General features: G+C 40.6%; 1 pseudogene; it reads left to right on the top strand.

Moving 5' to 3' along the window:
* The first annotated feature begins 500 nt into the window (after positions 1–500).
* LOC106147994 lies at positions 501–9,555 on the top strand (annotated as a pseudogene).
* The last annotated feature ends 513 nt before the right edge of the window (positions 9,556–10,068 follow it).

Here is a 10,068-nt window from a genome sequence, read left to right as displayed (position 1 = left end):
TAATTCACATTGCCTGTAATTGGAGGATAGCCAATTGTTCATAGAAGAAAAAGAAGCCCTGATAAGAATAGGAAGAGGTAATTTCAGATAACTCTTAGAAAGAAGGCAGCACGTGATGCAATTAATCACATTTTTGTAGGACATACAGTTACACGGGGCTGTTCTGTCTCTTAGAAGAGCAGTGGACACCCTCCATTTCTCTAGAATAAAGCTAAATATTTTGTGCAGAGTCAATATAATGGTAATTTCTTTAGCTCTGGTTTAATCCAGATACTCTAGAACATTCAGAGTGCTGAGTGGGCTTTATAAAAATCTTCATTCATTCATTCATCCATTCATTCTTCAACATTATTCAGCAAGTATTTGACAGATTTCCTATGTCTGAAACACTGTGTCGGGTACTTTGTGTACCGCGTTGAACAAAGCAGAAATGGTCCTTATGCTTGTGTAGCTGGAGGGGTCGAGTGAGACAGGGAGGCCTCAATCCCATGGACACCGAAATGGACGTAGGACTTCAGCTTGTGTTGAGTCCTGTGAGAAACCAAAACAAACAATCAGCAGTCAGAAATAGCACTCTTGAAGAGGGACCATCAAAGGAGTCCAGCTTTACATTAGATGTGTGGGAAGGCCTCCCTGAACGAGACTACCCTTCCGTAGAAGAAAGAAGAGCATGAGAAGTGGTCCATGGCAGAGGGGAAGAGCGTAGTGCAGGAAGAAGGACCGGTGCACATAAAGACACAGGGCTGAAAAAGCCTTGTTCCGCTGAAGTAACTGTGGGGGCGGGGTAGGTTTGGCTATAGAGAATAACAGAAGATGGAACAATTCAGAACCTTTCAAGGAGTTTATTTAATAATCTAAAATAATCAGAAGTCATGAGACATTAAACAAAATGGCAGTAGAGTCCAAATTGTATTTGAAAACATTTCTCATAAATCATTTTGTCATCAAATTTGTGATGAAGTTTGTGACAGTTATTGGGAATGGGGTTGGGGCTTCTTGGATCCACCAGCCACTCCATGGTGGCTTCACGTTCATGATGGCCCCAGTGGGGGGTGGTGTCTCTCTCTCTCTTTCCTCCTTCCCCCCCTCCTCCTTCCTTCCTTGCTCCATCCCTCCCTTCCTTCCTTCTTTCCTCCCTTATTTTTTTGTATCTGCATTATTTTGTTTAATGGGACGTCTCCCTATTAAACATTTTTCTGCAAATTAGAATATTTTGTTCTTCTTCATTGCTGAATCATTCTCCATCATGTACCATATTTTTAAATTTACCCAATCATTTGTTGACAGGCACTTAAACTGATTCCATGTCTGAGATGTTATGAATAATGCCACAGTAAACATAGGTATTTAGATACCTGTTTTGTATGCTGCTTTAATTTATTTGGGTATATTGCCAAAAGTGATATAGCTGGATCATATGATAGTTTTATTTTTCATTTTTTGAAACCTGTACTATTTTTCAACATGGTTGTACTAATTATATTTGCATTAACAATACATAAGGGTTCTTTTCTTCACTGATGTTTGTAATAAATTATTAGTGTTGCAATATTTGGCATAAAATGATGGCCATTAAAAGTAGCCATTTATTTGGTTCTGTGTCCAGACAAGAAAAAATATCTATGGATGGGACAATGGCAAACAAAACAGCAATTTTGCAGCCCAACTTTTAGGGTATTTTGAATAGCTTTGTAGACATAACCAGAGACACTGGATTCACCAAACTCAGGGAAACTGACTTGGCTGTTAGAACTGTGAAATAAAGTGGTTCTTATGTAAAAATTAAGGTTTAGGTCACCAGAAATTCCTTGCAGTACCAACAGCTTTTACAGTCCTCCCATAGAAATATATGTTATTTACTTACATTATTTTTGTTAATGAAAAATTTATAATGAAGTTTCAATTTTAGCTTAATCCCTAGTAAAGAAAGTGGGCAACCACACAAAGTTCTGGATAAAGATAAGGGTGGAGGATATAGCAAATGCTAAGGCTCTGAGCTAAGCTAAGAAAACGCATAATCAGATGTATGCTTCAGAAAGAACTCCTATCTATACTGCAAAATATACACTGAGGAAGACAAAAGTGGGAATAATAGGATCTTTAGAGTAATTTAGGCAAAAGAGTAGATTTAGGAGATACTGAAGAGGAAACAGCAATATAATTTAGCAAAAAAAAAAATCCTTGAGTAGCGAGGTGACATGCTGAGCTTAGGCACACGGAAAGAGGAGCAGATCGGGATGGTGCAGCTGGAGACATGAAGGTTTTGAAGATAAAGTGTTTCAAGAAGGGAAGGGGAACATTCTTAGGCACTTCTTCAAAAGAAGTAGTGTCCAGGACTCATTTCCCTTCCTCCCCGAAAGAGTTAATTCCAAATGACTTGCCTGCTTTACAGATTTTCGGCTCACATCCACCTGTATTCTACCACTCCAGTGAAAAATAAAATGCATGCGCATCTGCTGCAAAGCTTATAAATATGGATTTGGGGGCCCCCACTCTGAGAATGTTAGAATACTTTGAAATGGGCTATAGACTCTTCATTTTAATAAATATCCTCTGTTACTTCACACTATGAGTTTGCCACTAAGCATTTCCACATGTACTGCTTTACTTAATTTGCCGCTTCCTGTTGAATCGTGAGAGAGAGTTAATAGTAGTATTACCTTTTTTTTTTATTTTAAAGAGTAAAAGAAGGATAACATAATAATAGGGGGGACTTAGCAAATTACAGACAAAATGGTAGGAAATTATCAATGGTTATTGTTTTACATATTGTTATCTACAAAATAGTTTCTCAGGAAAACAAATAGACAAATAATAGTGAGTTAGAGACAAAAGAGGTAGGAGATTATCAAGAGTTGTTGTACTATACTTTGGTATCTTCAAGGTGGCTTCTAAAGAAAATAAATAGAGCTATACATGAGTGACCTATTGAAAAATCATTAACTATTCTCAATGGTTGTTGTAGGAAACACATAATAATAAACATACATCCATTTATGAAATAGGATAGGAACATTACAAACTTTACACAGTTATGGATAGATTAGTAGGAAAATATCAATAGCTGCTGTAGTACATGGTGGTATCTTCAAAGTGGTTTCTCAGGAAGACAGAGATATGCAAGAAGGATCTAATAAGTAGTTACAGCCTGATGGTTGTCAAAAATAGCATATTACCTCCTCACCAGTGACTCCTTTCACTGAGGTATGACGGCTGGAAAGAAGGCCAGGATTGAAAAGAAGGACCGAGAGACTTGCACCTGTGTCTAGTAACAGGCTGTTTTCTTGTTCCTCCATAGTCATGATTACCCAGGGCTCCTCAATGGAGATGATGGTCTGGCCAGAGGGAGAAGGCAGACCATGCCCCAAGCCCTCTCATTCCTGTTGAACTAACTGGTAGCATGGGTCTGAGCTCTGGGGCCTCCACCTCAGAGGGCAGACTGATCTCCAGTGGTCTCCTTTGCATCCAGGGCATGGCCCATGGGGCCTCTTAGGGCAGTTCCTCTTGAGGTGGCCTGGCTTTTAACAGTGGTAGCAGATGAATGCAGTTGTTGATTTCTTCTTGGGGCCCCGGGAATCAGACCTGGGATCTGTTTCTCTTAGTGGTGCTGCAAAAGCAGCTGCTTTTTCTCAGTCTCTTTGTTTTCTCTCCTTGGCCTCCTCCTCCTCATGGCTATAGAATACTGAGGAGGCAGTTCTTACTAACATCTCAAGTGAGCTATCTGGGGTGAAAGCCATTCTTTGTAGCTTTTTCTCTCCAGCTTCCCTTTGCTTTGGGACCCCACAACCGGTTAGTGTCCTCTCCCCAACTGTCAGCACAGGCAGCAGGAAGTTGTATTACCTTTATATGGAGATTAAGTAGCTTGTCCAGAATCTTCTATCTGATAAGTCATGCATGATTTTGAAACCTAGAAGATATGGTAGACACATATATTCATGGCCTTCCACCCCTGTGCACATCAGCTCACATGCAGAACCAAGTGGAAACAAAACAGAACCAAACCAAACTAAACTAAACCAAACCAAACCACTTTCACCTTAAAGCAGGGGCGTGGGCAGGGTTAATGGAAACTTCCTCATCTTCCCCTGCGGTGAGGCCAGAGGGATCATTGTCCCTGGGGCCTTTACTGCCTACCTCTTCCCCACATTAAATAGTGATCAGAGAAAGTAAACTTATCAGTTTACTTTCTTTACTCTTTATCAGTTTACTCTTTATCAGTCCCTCCATCTCTTCCACTCATGTTTGCCTTGCTTGTGGGTTTTCTGTGTCTGTCATTATGATCTGTTTTCCTTTCTTTTACTTGATCTCCAAGATTAGGTGAGTGTGGGCTGCTTGAAGGGGACTGACTGGAAAAGGGAGAGGAAGTGAATGAAAAGCCCAGTGCCTCATTTCCTAGGAGCCATGGATTGGGCACTCAAGCTTTCTTCCCTAAGCAACTCCCAGTTATAAACTGAGCTCATGGTCTCTAGTAGTGGAACTTATGCTCCTTTGCATTGGTATCAAAAGAACAGAAGAGATGGATAGTTATACAAGTGGGTTAAGTATGACCATGGTTAGTGTTGTTTAGGAAATTCTGTGTTGGGTATGTGTCAAGGATCCAAACTATAACCTTCAGAGCACAGTTAAGTATGTTGGCGTGTGTGTATGCCAAGGAGTTGCTCTTGTCATTTTACATGCAGTGTGTTTCCCTTCTCTTCACTGTGTGCTCTTACTGCTCCTGATAATACTGACAATAAATGTAATTTTAAAAGAAGAAAAATTTGTTGCATGCCCTCTGTATTCCAGGACCTGCGCTAAAGAATATTTTTGGGGTTGTATCACATTTTGTCATGAAAACAACTGTAAGAATCAGAGATATTAGCTCCTTTTAAAAATGAGGAACCCAAGGATCACATAGTTCATAGAGCTTGCCAAATTCACATAGCTAGAAAATAGTAAATTGTGGATTATAACTTTCTGGTTCAAGGGTACATATTTTGAATGTGTGTCTGTGTGTATTATAATACTATAATTACATTTAATAAAATTAACACAATTTTTATACATTTAATATCTAGCTCATATTTAAGTTTCCTTAATTACTCTCTTCAGAGTAGAAGAAGTAAGCCTTGTGGATTCACCATGTGAGATAATGTAGTATTTGTGCCTGTCTTATTTCATTGAACATAGTATTATCCAATTTTATCCGTTTTGCTACAGATGACAGAGTTTTGCCCATTTTAAAGCTGAATAATAGTCCATTTGTAAAGAGAAGTAGAATGATTGATACCAGAGGCTGGGAGACAGGGCTGCGGGGGGAGAGGAACTATAGCTGATCAAATGGTAAAAGGTTAAATTAGACAGGAGGAATAAATTTCAGTGATTTCTGAAACAGAATGGTGGTCATAATGAATAGCAATGCATTGTATATTTCAAAATTGCTAAAATAATTAGATTTTAAATATTTTTACACAAAAATGATAGGTATTTGAGGTGATAGATTTATTAATCAGCTTGATATAATCATTTATATTGTAAATATGTATGAAACATTATATTCTACCCATCAATATATAAATTTTATTTGTTAATTAAAACTAAAAAAATGCTTCTGTAGCAGTCGGGTTTGCAAGGGAAAAGATATAATACAGGACACACAATTTATAGGATTCTTTTATAATATTCACCCAACGAATCAAATGCAAAAGAGTTTGGGAGATCTGTCCGCAAACTGGAAACCCAAAGAATCCAGCTGAGGCCCTGGATCTCATGGCAGTGTCCTGCAGGAGTCCAGCTGGAGGCCTAGACAATGTCTCATGCAAATCTCATGCAAGTCTATTTCAAGGATCTGCACTGGGAAAGCCCAATCAGTGGTGGAAGCTAGAAAGTCTACACCAGCAGGATGAAGGATCTGTGCCAGCAGGCTGAGAGATCTGCACTGGAGCCAGGAAGGGATGCTCAAAGTAAGGACCAGAGCTCCCCAGAAAAGAACTGTGGCTATCCTCAGTGACAGCAGGGTCCTGAGCTCTGCTGATGAGAACAGCCCTAGTTCATGTCAGGAAAGCCATCATGACAAGCTTCTCCAGGAGAATCAAGAGTGCACCATCTCCCCCTCCAGTTCTCCTTTTATGCTGCTGGCAACAGTCCTCAGGTGGGCCTTCCACACCCAGCACCACACTGATTCAGTTCAGCTGGTATTACAAGTTGACCATTAATCCACCACAATTTCTAATTATTAATTATATTCTATACCTACTTTTTGAAAACAGAATCTAATCAAGACTCACATTATATATGATTGTTTAATTTCTTAGATTTGTTTTATGTTAGAAATATATTTTTCTCATCTGAAGTTTCCCGTCCTTTAATGGCATTGACTTGGAGAAAAGGAAAGACTACCTTTTAGAAGGTTGCATATTATGAATTTGTCTGATTGTAGAACCACAAATTTGATAGATAACTTTCTGTCTGTGTGCCTGTATGTGTTTGTGAATGCCTTTGGATAACTGAGTGAATATAGCTTATATTTGAGTGCATGGAAATATAAAAGCTAGTGAAGACCTTTGTCCAGTACGCATGAACCAAGGATGACCATACACAAATGGGGAGATCTGGGATCTGCTCAGATTGCTGAAGCCTTATGTGGTTTGTGTATGTGGACAGCACAGAAGATGACTTTTCAAAGTGAAAACTGGGCAAGCTAATGAGGTGTCCAGTGCACACAGTAAGTGAGATGTGTGGACTCTGTGTGTCAGAACCAAGATGAAGGTGGCCAAGTAAAAGAGATGTGGAGGCAAAACCAGACGGTCCTCGGCGGATGGGCTGTGGCCCACACTCTGAAGTCTGGACTGTGTTCTCAGAGCTCAGTGTCTGACTCATGGAGACACTGTACAGGAGGGTTGGGTGGCCCCAAGAAGGATGATTTTACTTATAGACAAGGAAGTATCAGATAGAAAAATGGAATTCTATTTCTCCTTTGCTTAAAGCAGAAAATAAGATAAAATAAGCCTTGGTCTGGGGGATGGACGTTATTTGAGCTGAGCCTAAGAATGAGATATAAGTCAGGCCAGACTTAGTGGTGCACACCTGTAATCCCAGCACTTGGGAAGCTGAGGCAGGAGGATTGTTGTGAATTTGAGGTCAGCTTGTGCTACAGAGTGAGCTCAAGTCCAGCCTGAACTGCATAGTGAGACCCTGTCTCAAAAAGACAAAAAAAAAAAAACCAAACAAGCAAAAAAAGATATAAGTCAGGGTAGGGATAGCGCTGAACATCATTTTTGGCTTTGTCAGGTTGGGAATGTGAGTGTATGGCCATCATGGGCCTCATCCTAGCAAGGACCCTGGAGTCCCTGGCCTTGTAGTATGGTTCCTGGTCGGTTACTTGCAGAGTATAAGTAACCTTCTAGATAAGAACAGTGGAGGAATAGAAAGAGGCGTTATTGGAGAAAGGAGGGGCTGGGGATTTAGCTCAGCGGCAAAAGCGCCTGCCTGGCAAGCGCAAGGTCGTGAGTTCAGTTCCTGGTACCGGAGAAAAACCAAAAAAAAAAAAAAAAAAAAAAAAGAGAAAGGAGAAAACATAAATCTAGTCTTTAAGAGAGAAATTCTCAGAAGAAAGTTCGCAAGAATTTGCAAAGCATGCGGCATTGACAAAATCCAGTCATGAAGTACTTCTTTATTTTCTTCTCTCTCTGTGTGTGGTGCATTAGAATGGTGGGTGAAGAGTCTGTGTGGGTGAATATATGATGGCAAAATGTACTAGAAAGTATAAATATAGATCAGAGCCATATCAGGATATGCCTGAGAATGTCAGTATATGTCTCTGTATGTCTGGAGTCTATGTAAAACAATTTGTATTCACAATGAAACAGTCCCTTTTTGGATAGAAATCTTCACTGATAGTGTTACTAAATCTAAAGTATAGTATTAGGATATTATATATTGTATAGTGTACTGGAGAACTTTTCCCTTCCCTTCCCTTCCTTTTCCTTCCCTTCCCTTCCCTTCCTTTTGTTTTCTTTTTTCTTTTACTTATCTATCTTCTTCCTTCCTTCCTTCCTTTATTTTTCGTGGAGCAAGTAGTTGTCTTGGGGCGGATATCAATATGTTACAATAATGTAGAAAACATCTTGAACACTGTCCTTACAGTCATATAAGCTGTAATCCACTAACCCATGAAACAGTATATCCCGTAATTTGTTAATTTGTGTTAGAGACATTGTATAATGAAGAGGGTAACCAGTTTGGAGCACTTCTTGGAAGAGTTGTGTAAATTTGAGTGATCAGAAGAAAGAAGTGCTTTTCTTAGGAGACACTGTATATCTTTTTTTTTTTTTCCCAGTACTGGGAATTCAACTCACGACCTTGTGCTTGCCAGGCAGGTGCTGTGCCGCTGAGCTAAATCCGCAGCCCCTGAGACACTGTGTATCTTGACATGTTCTACACAGTCTTCATTTATGCATATTGCTACCATCATTATTAGTGTGAACTTTCTGTATGTCAAAGGGGTTCACTTGGATAATAAATTGTATGGTCTCTGTTGTTAGGAGTCAATAATGATGACTGGCTAATGAGAATAACTCAAGTGATCTAAGTATCCTTTATCATTCTCTGTCTATAGGACCTGAGGCTTGTGCCACCCTGATCTGCCATGATCTTGTCAACTTTAGCAGTTACAGCCCAGACCCTTCACTGTGGTGGGGGTCCCAGGCCTGGAGCAATGCCGTGTGTGGATTGGGGTTCCTTCTGTGTGCTCTACTTTACAGCTGTTAGAAGAACTGCGTGCTTCTCTGTCTCGTTGCAGTGGAGCATTGACTTCATGAATTTATATTCTTCTTTCTATCCATGCTAGCCATGGCTGATCTCATCCTGTCCACAGCTGATGGGCCTAAAACACTCGGTATCTGCTGGCTAGGGGCTCAAGAAATCAGGGTGCCTGACACAAATGTTCTTCCTCCGCTATAGCTTTGTCCTGGATGTAGCCATTCTAATGGCCTTAGCACTGATTCCTACGTGGCCCTTTGGGATATACCACTGTCTTGACTCCCAAGGCCCTCATCAAGATTGTTGTGGGCTTCTGCTTTTAAAGCCTCGGGTCATCCTGCTAGATGCGTTCTTGCTGGGAGCGTTCTTGCTGGGAGCCTTGCGGGGCACACATTACACCCCACACTGCCTGTGGGCACTTAGGTGTTGCCCAGCTTGCCTGCGCTGATATCTCCATTAATGTCTGGTACGGCTTTTGTGTTCCTTTCATGACTGTCATCGCAGACGTGATTCCTACTGCTGCTCCTATGCCGTCATTCTCTGGACTGTCCTTCGCCTGCCCTCTTGGGATGCATGCCAGAAGGCTCTGGGTGCCTGGGGCTCCCAGGTCTGTGTCATTCTGATGTTTTATACACCTGCCTTTTACTCCATCCGTGCTCATCACTTTGGGCACAGTGTCTCCCTCCCTTTCCACATCATATTCACCAACTTCCGTATTGTCATCCCTTCTGCACTTCACCTGTTATCTATGGAGTAAAGACCAAGTGGATTGGAAATAAGGTCATGTTTTTGTTTTCCGCTAAAATTACAGGATGATCTTCCACTGGGCAATGGAAAGGCCAGAGTAACTTTATCGTGTGTATAAATGTGGCAAGAATGAAAAGCAAATGCTTTTAGAGGAAGAACTGCCTGTAGCTGTTGTGTGGATGAGGACAGTGGCATGGTGTGGGTGCAAGAGCCCACCTATGTCTAAAAAATCCCATGATGACTCTTTGCCTGTGAAAAATGACCTTATTCAGGACATGATAAGGAGGAAGGAGGCAAAAATAGTGAGTTGAATTACTCTACAAGAAACAAAGCAATACAAATTTGAAAATTGAGATTTGCTGCTATGATGAGTGAGAAGTGTATTAAATATGACAAAGAAGCTCAAGAAAAGAGATGAAAAGCAAGAAGATCAACGAGAAAGCTCTTATTTAGGGGATTAGCTGACGGACATCTAGGACCTTTGTGAATATATTTGATTGTAATTGCAGTACATTTTGTGTTCCATTGTAATTGCTTAAATGTCCTCTCTCCCATGAAGAACAAACAAGCAAACCCTTCGGG

The sequence above is a fragment of the Chinchilla lanigera genome, unplaced genomic scaffold (genome assembly GCF_000276665.1).
Source record: "Chinchilla lanigera isolate Chin_1 unplaced genomic scaffold, ChiLan1.0 scaffold00013, whole genome shotgun sequence".
In the NCBI taxonomy this organism is placed as follows: Eukaryota; Metazoa; Chordata; class Mammalia; order Rodentia; family Chinchillidae; genus Chinchilla; species Chinchilla lanigera.
The sequence above is the reverse complement of the archived record's forward strand: the minus strand, read 5'-3'. Positions and strand labels throughout refer to the sequence as shown.